Below are 12,546 nucleotides of genomic sequence, written 5' to 3' on the forward strand. Positions count from 1 at the left end.
TCCAACATTGTGCTCTCTACAGAAGCAGAGTGCTACAGCTTTCCCTCATGGAGAGGCCGGAGGACTCGAATAACCAACCTTTCTGCTAGCATACAAGCACTTAAACCACTGTGCCACCAGGGCTCACACCCACAGCGAATGGGTTGCTTTGACTTAAGACAATGCTGTACAATACAGGGTTTCAGGGACTGTAAACCTTGACAGGAGCAGACAGGCTCACTTTTCTCCTGATGAGCAGCTGGTGAACTGCTGGCCTTGCAGTTAGCAGCCCCCCATCCAACTCACAGTGCTAGATGAACCGATAAATAGAAAAAGACTGGATGTGCTGGCGGGAACCGATAGCCCAGAAAAAAACCGTGTCCCTTACCCTGCAGGCAAAGCAGAAATGAGAACACAGGCATCAGGGGCAGTGGATGTGAAAGGGCTTAACATCAGAAAGCTGCAAGACACCAGTGTGTGTGGGGGGGGTGTGTGTGTGTGTCAATCAATCAAGACTTTGGATCCCAAATCAGGGTGATCCAAAAAGGCAAACTGGAAGAGCGCGAAAGAGAACATAGAAGCTGCCCAGGATCGGGATGGCGTGCGTGGCTTTGACCTCGTGGCAGGGCGTTACACAGACTGAATTGCCCCCCGAAAGGTGTGGTCAATCCTAACCCCATGAACCAGTGGATCAGGCCTCACAGTGCCCTAAAGGGCGGAGCGCAACTGCTCCTCGGGGTCTCGATGGACGCAGCGGCCACATCTTTCTCTGAGGGAGCAGCTGCTGGGTTCGACCACCGGCCTTCGGAAGAGCAGCCAGGTGCTTAGCCACCCACTGCTGCACCAGCACTCTCAAACCCTGCACCTGTGGTGCTAATCCTCCTTGGGAATGGCTTGTCTTGGTTTTGTATGTGAGACAGAGCATAGTGGTTACTAGGTGGGCTGCTAACTGCAAGGTCACCAGTTCAAAACCATAGGCTGCTTCTCAGGAGAAAGATGGGGCTTTCTACTCCTGCAGTCACAGTCTCGGAAAACCATAGGCGCAGTTCTATGAGTTGACCTTGACTTGATGGCAGTGACTTGGGTTTGGTTTCTGAGGCTTCATAGGAGCCCTGGAGGTGCAGTGGGTCAGCAGTTGGAAACCATCACCACCCTGGGAGAAGAAAGATGAAGCTTTCTGTTCCGGAAAAGCCTGACAGCCTAGGAAATCCACAGGGACAGTTCTATTCTGTTCTGTAGGGTCACTATGAGTGGGCACCAACTTGACAGCAAGAGTTGTTTTGTTTTGTTTGGGGGTATGTGTGTCTGTAATCGATCAATCAATTAATGTCTTTGGGAGGTATAAAAACTCCCAGTCCTTCTTCCTCCAATCCCTGGCAACCTCTCAAAACCCTCTGTCTCTACCCATTTGCCCATTCTATAAAGAAGATCTCTTCACTTTTAGAAGTAGAAATCTGGCTAGAACAGAGCATGTACACTGGTACAGATAAGAGCCCTCAACACATGGACAGATAAACCCCTCAGGAATAGTAACGGAAGTGGCGATACTATGAGGGGAGGGAGAAGGTAGGGGAAAAGGGGGAAATGATCATAATGATTGACGTATAACACAACAGAAACATGGATGAAAGGAGACAGCAGATGGTGTAAAATATGAAAATAATAATAATTTATAATTTATCAAGGGGTTACGGGGACGGGAGAGTGGGGGAGAGAGGAAAACACAAGCTGATGCCAACTGCTCAAGTAAAAAGAAAATGTTTCAAAAAGGATGATGGCAACATAGGTACAAATGTGCTTGACACAACGGATGTATGGATTGAAATAAGAGCCCCCAATAAAATGATTAAAAAGACACAGAAAATCCTTACGCAGAAGACTCAATGCAAGCACACAAAGCTGATCTTTTGGGATAAGACTGGGTAGCTGCATAAAAATACATCCAGGTTGCAAAGGCACAAAGATAGAAAATAAAATAATTTAACAAAGAAAAGATATAATGGGGGAAAAAAGCAGGCCCTTGACACTCATTTTTTTCCCTCCCAGCTGTGTAAGTGCAAGTACAAAGAAACGCCTCCAGGAGTCCTTTCCCTCGGCCTGGAAGTCTAGGTTTCAGAGGCCTCTCGCGTCAATTGGCCGAACTGGTTCTTAAATTTCTACTCTCCCTCCTGATGCAGCGAGCAATGCCTGAAGTCAGCATATAAGCAGCCAGCCAAGAAACAACAACAGTTCACAACCAAACTCATGCCTGGTGTAGACTCTTAGCAACAGGGTGGCACTTCCCTGGTGGGTTTCCAGGACTAACTCTCGATCGCAGTGGAAAGCCTGGTCTCTCTCCCACGGAGTGGGGAAACAGCAATTGGCTTCAAGTCCCCTAGAGCAGGGGTCTTGCGAACTTTTGCAAACTCACACGGATTTTAAAGTTATTCCAGAGCCATAAACACATTTTTATCAACAAATGAAATGATTGTTACCTGAATAATATCTTTGAAAAAAATTCAATTTTACTTCAGAGCCACATGTATGTACTGCATTTCGGCAGTCCTGGCCCTAGAACGAGAGGAAGAAGTCGGTCCAGGAATTAGATAGGGCAGGGGACTGTGTGTGTAACTGTCTCTGGATGGAGACGTGGTCTGCGCCCAGGTGCCATTATTAAGTATTTTGATCAAGTGGGTCTTGGTCGAGAGGAGGAAAACATTCAGAACAAACTTCACCTTCTTATAAGGAAACCAGACCTACTGAATATACAGGAGACTCGAGGGACCCCTGAATCCATTTCCCAGAAACAATGCTTAACTTATGCGTTAGAGAAATCAATTTAGCTTGTTTAATTAAGAATGCTCACGTTGGACCTGACTCTCTTTTAAATTCCCAAATGGACAATTTATTCTCCTTGCAGCCCAGTGGAATCTGACTGACAGCAACCCAACAGGACAGAGAACTGGCCCATGTGGTTTCCAAGGCTGTAAATCTGTATGGGATTGGACCACCCTATCTTTCTCCCATCAGCTGCAGCTGAACTCTTAACCACTTCATCACCAGGGCTACTTGAATGGACAACAGCAATGGTCAAGCACAGATGAGAACATTAAGGTGCAGAGAGTGCAAGCCAGGGGTCCTCAAACTTTTTAAACAGGGGACCAGTTCACTGTCCCTCAGATCCGTTGGAGGATCAGACTATAGTTTAAAAAAAACAAACTATGAACAAATTCCTATGCACACTTCAAATATCTTATTTTGAAGTAAAAAACAAAATGGGGCAAAATCCCAGCAGCCTGGGTAAATGTCCTTGGTGGGGCCGAAGTTTGAGGACCCCTGGCTAAGCTAATGGTAGTGAGGCAATGTGAAACATGTAACTGTCAAGGAACTGTTCATGTAAACATCTGTTGAGTGGGGAATCAATTTTATTGAATCTATTTTCACACACACATAAAATCAAAGTTTTAGGGAAGCAGTCCTAAAGAAGAGCATTTATTTCCTTCTTCCATGAAAAGTTCTGATTATTCATTTATTGGATACGGAAATAGAGTGACACTTCTAAATTGACAGGAACAAATCTTCCACAAAGGTCACCACATTTCTGAGTCAACATGTTCCATGCATGGTGTTTCATTTTCCATAACTGGGAGATGAAATGCTTGGAAACAGTATGAAACCATGAAATATTAAAATGGATTTATATGGAGTTGCAGGCACATAAGCATGCTAAACAGTGCGTGTGTGTGTGTTTGTATCCTTCAATCTCTAAGGGAAAATGCCTTAGTATAACTAAAGTAAACCTTTGCAAAAACATCACAGCTAAGAAATGTAAGGAAATCCTGAATAATTCCAAAAAAAACAAACAAACCCAAAAAACTGTTTACGTAAGAAGATCCACTTAATGTAAGAACAGGAAAATTACAGCCCTAGTTGGAAAAATAAAGCAGCACATCAAAACCAAAACCAAAACCCCTTTACCACCGTGTGACTCACAGCAGCCCCACGTGACAGGAGAGCTGCCCACAGAATGTTCAAGGCCATAATCCTGACATCGGCAGATTGCCACACCGTTTTCCTAGGGAACAAATGATGGGCTTGAACTGCCCACCTTTCAATTAGCGGACGAGTGCTTATCCACTGTGCTATGAGGGTCCCTTAAGAAATGCACACAGAAGGCACAGAGTTAATTTAATTTTAGTTTTCATTTTTCACTTTCATGAAACTTCTTTCATGAAGTTTTAATTTTCAGGAATATAAAGAGTGCCAAAAATGTTTTGTGTTCTCTGTTTTTGACCTTGCTTGGGGATGCTTTCTACAGGCAAAAATCTGAAAATAAAGGCCACTATTTTTGATCTAAGCTGAGGAACTTCTGAGGTTCCTGGGTGGGGCAAACTGTTTACACTCAATTACTCATGGAAATCTCTGGGTTTGAGAGCACCCAGTGAAGGCAGCCCTGGCGATCTGCTTCCATGGAGATCACAGCCAACAAACCCCTGCAGCTCCGGACTCTGTGCTCATGAACCAACACCTACCTGACCTCTGTCGATCTGGTGTAAATCTTAGTTTATGTAAGCTACATCACGAGACTAAAGTGCAACTCCTGGTCTCTCCCCATCCAAAGAAACAGAGAAGGAAATTGAAGACGTGTAGAAACAATTAGTCCAGTGGACTAAGGGACCATGTGGGCCTAAGCCCCCACCTCCCTAAGAGCACAAGAACTACAGTGCTTGCCGACTACTACTCATCATTCTGAAAGCCATCACATTTGAAGCTCCCTGACAGAATGGGCGAGGAATGTGGAACAAACTGCAAAATCATGTAAGAAGGGGCACTATATCCTGCTCAAGGGAACAGCAGACTAAGAACCAGTGAGCATTATAAATATATACGTGCTCAAAGAGAGACCCGCAAAACTTGTCGATCAAATGCTCCAAAAGATGAAAAAAGAAATCACAGTCCCAACAATCATAGTAGGTGACTTTAATACAATGCTCTCTGAGAAACATAGATCACAGGGAAAGAAGGATTAGTATAAAGCTGTTTATATATAAATTCAAAGTCATGGTAGTTTCGAACTGCTGACCTTGCAGTCAGCAGTCCAACATGTACCCCCTGTGCCAGCAGGCTGCTAGACAAATAATAATAGAGAGGTCTATAAAGGGAACAATAAGACCAGTGCGGACAGTGAGGACTTCTAGGAAACTCTACAAAGTCTTTGCCTTGCCCTGAGTGTTGGTTATATCAATACATTAAAAAATTAAAAATAGTTCCAGGAAGATGGCGCCGAGATATGTAGGGCAGGCGATCTTACAGAGACAGCAGCTGGACCAATGGTTCCTGGGGGGGCTTGGGAAGGGAGGAAAGTGGGGAGCCAACAATAATGGGTACAGGGGAATAGTAGTTCTAAAATGGACCACGAGGAGTGTGTAGCTTTTCTGGTCACGTTTGATCAATCAAATTTTATCTGAGAAAAAATCCCGAGAGCTGGATGACAGACAAGCCTAATAGTGGAATAGAAGGGGAAACCCCCCACAGTATATACATTTATATATTACATGTATATAAACATATATGAATACATGTATATTTGTTTATATATATAAAAGCAACAAGGAAGCAGAGAGGCTTTGGGCCGCTACTTAAATCTTACCTCAGTACAAGAATGGTTTGTTCAAATAATGTGGCATTGTATGATACCCAAAGACAAAGGGGATGCATAAGCAAATGTGGTGAAGAAAGCTCATTGATGCCCAGCTATCAAAAGTTACAGCATCTGGGGTCTTAAAGGCTTATAGTTAAACAAGCGGCCATCTAGCAGTGAAGCAAGGAAGCCCACATGGAAGAAGCACACCAGTCTGTGTGATCATGAGGTGTTGACAGGAAGAGGTATCAGAAGTTCAAAAAACACTCTACCAAATCGATAGGAAGGGGAGTGGATGTAGTGGAGACCCAAATCCACTAGCAAGACAAATGAACAGTCCCTCTCAGAAGCCCACATGGGATGGAGGATATCAATGCAGAGTGCAGTATGGCACTGATGAAGGCCACCTAACAATCCTCTAGTTCTTTAAGATTTCCTCCCCTTACCATGAAGGTCTTTATGTGATAGACCTCATTAACCCTGTTAGAGTTGCATCTGTTCACGTGTGTATTTAAGATCGCTAGGTACATGGAAGTCCCCTCAGAGTCAGTGAGCGACAGGAGTAGGGGTTCCCTGAAGGTACGGGGAGTGAGAGGGGAGTTGATGGCACTGATGATTGTATAACCCCACCCGATGCGAAGCCACACCAGAACTGTATGGGAAGTGGAGGGATACATTGGAATGAGTAAGATATGTCAATAAAAAGATTATATATATATATAGTTAACAAAATAAAAGTAAACACCCCTTTCATGCATCTTCTGTTCCTATGCTGTGTTTATAATACATGAATTAAATCAGATGTACACAGCACTTGTGGTCTTGGGACACATCCATCAATCGGGGAAGCTGGGTCATGTGACTTCTGGCATCTCCATCATTAGGGACAGGTAAGCTCATTCAGTAACAAGCTATGGGGCACGATTTGACCGATGTGAGGCAGAATATTTGGTTCTTTCTTGCATAAAAACTTGGAAAATGCATATAAATGTTAAAAATCTGCTCACATTGCGTACAAAGACCTGGCACATGAGATACTTTTTGACAGGATACTACGCATTCTGAATTGTATGTGACTGATGCTGGCGCCTTAGAAAATTCCTTCCATTGGAGGCCTGTTCTGAGGTGCAGATGAGCTACTTTGAAAGAGCGTAGGCATTTCCAGGCTGGCTTTTGAATTTTGCTCTATGGCACCGGAGAGCCTCACGTGGAGACTGAAGGTGGCTCCGCTCATCGGGGCACAGGAGCCTGGGTGGCACAGTGCTTAAGGGCTCGGCGGGTAATGGAAAGGTAGGTGGCTCAAGGCACTAGCCAATCCGTGAGAACAAGACACACCCACTGAAGATTAACCACCACAAGTCCACTATAGTCAAGTGGCTTCAGAGTCATAGCTTAGAGGACAGTGCAGAACGCCCGCAACAGTTTCAAGGCTGTAAGTCTTTATGCACGAAGACGCACATCTTTCCCCCTCAGAGCCCCTGGGACACCAAGTCTCCTTCTCTATAAAGACTGCAGCCTTCAAAACCCTGTAGGTAGGTCGTGCTACTCTGTCTGATAGGGTTGCTACGAGACACAATCAACTCATGGCACCGTGTTCCTGTTCATCAGGAGCCCTGGTGATCACTGCCAAAGAGAAGGTAGCTGCTTGTTACTCACCAGCCACTCCAGAGGAGGACGACGTGGCAGCCTGCTTCCATACAGATGCACAGCACTGGCAGCCCTAGGAGGCAGGTGCACGCTGTCGTGCCAGCGATGTGAGGCAGAATCCACTTGGCACACCCCAACATCGTCGGGGTGGTGAGCCATGCCAGGCCATGTGCGAACTCTAGGGTGCTTCTGCTCCATAATTATTTCCCATCTTTTTTAAAAAAATCATTTTATTGGGGGCTCTTACAGCTCTTACAACATTCCATACATCAGTTCCATCAAGCATATTCTTTAGCTCTAGAACTCTTTCCCACTCTCTCCTTTCTCTGCTCCGAAACCACTGCCACTGAGTCAATTCCAACTCATAATGACCTAGTACAGAGGGTCTGAGGTTGTCTGATTTCCATTCCTTAAGGTTGTGTGTGGTCTAGAAGGGCTCTGATGGTGAACGTGTCATTTGAACTTGATAATGTGAAATATGTTGTTGGATGCATTCATCTATAAATGTCAGTAAAATCAACTAGATTGATAGTGATGTTCAGGTCATCTACTAATTTTCTGACTGCTTAATACACAAGGTTAAGATTTGTCTTTGCCTCCTAATGTTACCATTTAATCAGGGATTAAATGTATTTTGTACGGGGATTAGAGTATCATGTATTTTGATACTCTATTGCTACCTGCCAGGACCCGTGGTGGCACGTGTTACCTGTTGCCCTGCCACCTGCAAGGTCAGTGGTGTGAACCTACCAATGCCTCCAGGGGAGAGAGGGGAAACTTTCTGCTCCTTTAAAGACTCACAGCCTTGAAAACCCATCGGGCACGACTCTGTCCTATAGGGTTTCTATGAATCAGAAGTGACTCAACCTGATGACAGTGAACGTGGGTTTAGGTATTGCTAGATAGACACAGATTACATTTTTAAATCTTCTTGGAGAATAGACCCTTTTATTATTATGTGGGGATACCCTAAGTGGCACAAATGGTAAAGCGTTGGACTACTGCACAAAGGTTGGAGGTTCAAACTCACCTTAAGATTTGTAAAGATAAAAAGAATGTTGGGAAAATTCCAAATATATGAAAATTGGACAACACAATGCTAAACAGCTCTCGGGTCAGAGAAATATCTGGAAAACCTATAAAATATGCTGCATCAAATAAAAATACAACTTATCAACATTTGTGGGGTGCAGCAAAAGCATTCCCATTTAGAGGGGCAATTCTAGGATAAAATGCACACATTAGATTAACCTAAAAAGGCTACATGGGTAAACCAGAGAAAGAACAGATTAAGCATAGGAGGGAAGTTGGGGGAAAATGATGGAAGCAGGGGTTAGACAGTGGGAGGTTTGCAAGAGTTAAAGGCAACAGAGGTAAGAATTGCTATATACACAATCCTGCAACCGTCGGGGAACTATGAGTAGGTGCTGGGAGGGAAAGTGGGTACACACATATAGGTGTGTCCATGTGTGTTTGACAGGGGAGATATATACATACATATATGTGTGTATATATACATATATATATGCTTTAGCTGCACATAGATCAATGAATGTGGTGGAGCAAACAGTAAGGGTCAATTTTCTCTCTTGTCTAGAAGTACGTAGACACGCTAAGAAATGCACAACCACTGCCCAAACTGTCAGGTTTTGTTTTTTTCTTCCATGGTGACGGCCTGTCTTTTTCTTGATTTAAATGCATTTCAGGACAATAAATGAGTAATAATAAGATCCTCTCCACATTGGTGGTGTTAGCCCTTATCCAGACAGCACGCCCCGCGGCCCCCCTCTCCCCACCACCCCCGCCCCCGCACTGCCCAGGAAGCATTTGGGCGGCTAAAGGCAAGGTTGAAGGTTCGAACCCACCAGGCTTTCTGCAGGAGAAAGACGAATCTTTTACAGCTCTTTGTTTTTAAGGAGGCTGTCTGCTTCTGTAAAGATTTAGTCTTGGGAGCCCTCTATAGGGCCGCTATGAATTAGAAGCTACAGGTTTGGAATCTTTAAGGAAGCAGACTACCAGGCCTTTCTTCCGCAGCCCCCAATGGGGCTGAACCGCCAACCTTTGAGTCTGCAGGCAATGACGTACTTGCCGGCACCACCCAGTATTCACCAACAACCCCAATATCACCATCTTTTCTCTGTCCTCCGGCTGCCCAGCTCTCCCTGCACACCAGGGTTGGGGTGTGGACCTCATTTAGGATGTCACCCCATGCACACGACGGCAAACACCCTAGGCCCAGCTGCAAGGGACGCCGGGAATGCTATGCATCTGGGGCGCCACAGAGGCCCTGGGAAAACGGGTGAAACCGTTTTGGCTTCATGGCAGTTTCTAGGCGCCCATTTCCCACACCGCCCCGGGGCGCTCCCGCCTCCAAGCGGAGTTTTTACCATTGACCCCAGGATCTCTGACCTCTACCTCAAAAGAAGAAGGCGGCCGCCGCCGTCGTCGTCGCCGCCGCCGCCGCCGCCGCCGCCGCCGCGAGACACGGGGTTCCACGAGCGTCCGCACAGCGCGAACTACAGATCCCAGAGAGCACCGCGAGGCACACGATTCCACGAGCGTCCTCACAGAGCGAACTACAGATCCCAGAGAGCACCGCGAGGCACGCGTTCCACGAGCGTCCGCACAGAGCGAACTACAGATCCCAGAGAGCACCGCGAGGCACGCGTTCCACGAGCGTCCGCACAGAGCGAACTACAGATCCCAGAGAGCACCGTGAGGCACGTGATTCCACGAGCGTCCGCACAGAGCGAACTACAGATCCCAGAGAGCACCGCGAGGCACGCGATTCCACGAGCGTCCGCACAGAGCGAACTACAGATCCCAGAGAGCACCGCGAGGCACGCGATTCCACGAGCGTCCGCACAGAGCGAACTACAGATCCCAGAGAGCACTCCGCACAGAGCGAACTACAAATCCCAGAGAGCACCGCGAGGCACGCGATTCCACGAGCGTCTGCACAGAGCGAACTACAGATCCCAGAGAGCACCGCGAGGCACGCGATTCCACGAGCGTCCGCACAGAGCGAACTACAAATCCCAGAGAGCACAGCGAGGCACGCGATTCGACGTGCGCCTGCGCATAGCGCACCACAGCGCGCAGAAACCGCCGTGCGTCACACGGCTAGACTACAAGTCCCAGAATGCGAATCGAAGTCTTTCGACAAACTGATGAAGCGCTGGCAGCACTCTGTGCCAGGATAAAGGAAGACAGCTACGTTGACCAGCTGACTGTAAGAGATCCATATCTGTATTCATTTCAAAGAAAGGCAACCTAACAGAATGTTTAAATGATAGAACGATATCGTTGATATCACATGCAATTAAATTTTGAAGATCATTCAACAATGGTTGCAGCAGTACATTGACAGGGAGCTGCCAAGAGTTCAGGCCGGATTCAGAAGAGGACGTGGAATAAGGGATATCATTTCTGATGTTGGATGGATCTTGGCTAAAAGCAGGAAATATCAGAAAGATGTTTACTTGTGTTTTATTGACTATGCCAAGGCATTTTGACTGTGTGAATCATAGCCAACTATGAATAACCTTGGGAAGATTGGGAATTCCAGCGTTGTGTTCATGAGGAACTTGTACCTGGGTGAAGAGGCAGTTGTGTGAACAGAGCAAGGGAATCTGCATGTTGAAAATCAGTAAAGGTGTGGGACAGGGTTATATCCTCTCACCATACTTATTCAATCTGTATGCTGACCAAATAAACAAAGAAGCTGTATTACATGAAGAAGAATGTGGCATACGAAATGGAAAAAAGCTTGTTAACAACCTGCAATATGCAGATGGCACAACTTGACTTGCTGAAAGTAAGGAGGACTTGAAGCATTTGCTGATGAAGAACAAGGATGCAGCCTTCAGTATGAATTATGACTCAATGTAAACAAAACCAAAGTCTTCTCAACTGGTCCAATAGGTAGCCTCAGCCAAAGTGAACAGGTTTCAGGGGAGCTTCCAGACTATGAAGAGGGACTTGGAAGAAGAAGCCACTGAAAACCTTATACAGTCTTGAAACATTGTCAAATACTGAAGGTGTAAACAAAGGAAGCAGAACATTGTCAGAGATACTGCCAGAGGATGGGCCCCTCAGGCCTGGGGGCAATCAAAATGTGACTGAAGAGGAGCTAATTTCTTGGAGGGGAGTTGACCATGGTGACTTCAGTCAGATGAATCCTGTGGGAGTGGAGCCTTCTGGATCTTCATTTGCTGATGTGGCACGACTCAAGGTAAAGAGAAACAGCTGCAAGTCTTCTGATGGTCAGATCTTGGAATGTGCGAAGTATGAATTTAGGAAAACTGGAAGTGGTCTAAAATCAAATGGAACACATGAAGACCAATATTCTATGCTTTAGTGAGCTGAAATGGACTGATATTGGTCATTTTCAATCATAATATCGTATGATTTACTATGTGGAATAACAGTCAGGAATGTCATGACATTCATTGTCAGAAAGGATCTTGCTAAATCAATCATTAGATTATATCTACCCACCTTTAAGGAAATCCAATCAGTAAAACTATTATTCATATTTATGCACCAGCTAGTAATGGTTTAATCACAAAAGCTAGTGACGAAGAAATTGAAGAATTCTACCATGGACCTCAGTCAGAAATTGATCAAATATGCACTCAAGATGCATTGATAGTTGCTGGTGATTGGAATGCAGGAGTTGGCAACAAAGAGGAAGGAACAGTATTTGGGAAATGTGGACATGGTGATAGAAATGAAGCTGGAGAGTGCATGATAGAATGTTGCAAACCCAGCAACTTGCTCATAGTAAATACCTTTTTTCAACAACACAAAAGGTGACAAAAAATACACATAGACCTCCCCAGATAGAATACACAGATATCAAACTGACCACATCTGTGGTAAGACATTATGGTGAAGCTCAATATCAGCAGCTGAAATCAGATCCAGAACATCAATTGCTCTTATGTCAGTTCAGGATAAAACGGAAGAGAAGGGAAACAAACTCAAGAGAGGCAACCTACTTCCTTGAGCATATCCCACCTGAATTTCGAGAACATCTCAGGAACAGATTTGGCACGTCGAGCACTAACGTGAGACCTGCTGGTCTGCGGGAGGACATCCAGACCATCGTTCATGAAGAAAGCAAAGGGTCACTGAAAAGACAGGAAAGAAAGAAAGGAACACTTGGGACTTCCAGGGCTCCCCTACTTGACGAGGCATGTATAAGCCTGCACATTTGTATGTATGTGTGCACAAATGCATATATTTTATTTATCTAGTTATTGGTTTGTGTGTTACTTCTTCTTCTTTTTTTTTAA

The 12,546-nt window shown here is 45.4% G+C and overlaps 1 protein-coding gene across 1 annotated transcript in view; it reads right to left on the reverse strand.

Moving 5' to 3' along the window:
• Window positions 1–9,685, reverse strand: part of LOC142432506 (uncharacterized) — a 29,060-nt gene extending 19,375 nt beyond the window's left edge. Inside the window, exon 1 of the mRNA XM_075537771.1 lies at window positions 9,662–9,685. The gene's annotated coding sequence lies outside the window, so the exon portion shown is untranslated. The remainder of the gene's footprint in view (window positions 1–9,661) is intronic.
• Between the last annotated feature and the right edge of the window lie 2,861 nt (window positions 9,686–12,546).

This window comes from Tenrec ecaudatus, chromosome 18 (assembly GCF_050624435.1).
Source record: "Tenrec ecaudatus isolate mTenEca1 chromosome 18, mTenEca1.hap1, whole genome shotgun sequence".
NCBI classification, from domain to species: Eukaryota; Metazoa; Chordata; class Mammalia; order Afrosoricida; family Tenrecidae; genus Tenrec; species Tenrec ecaudatus.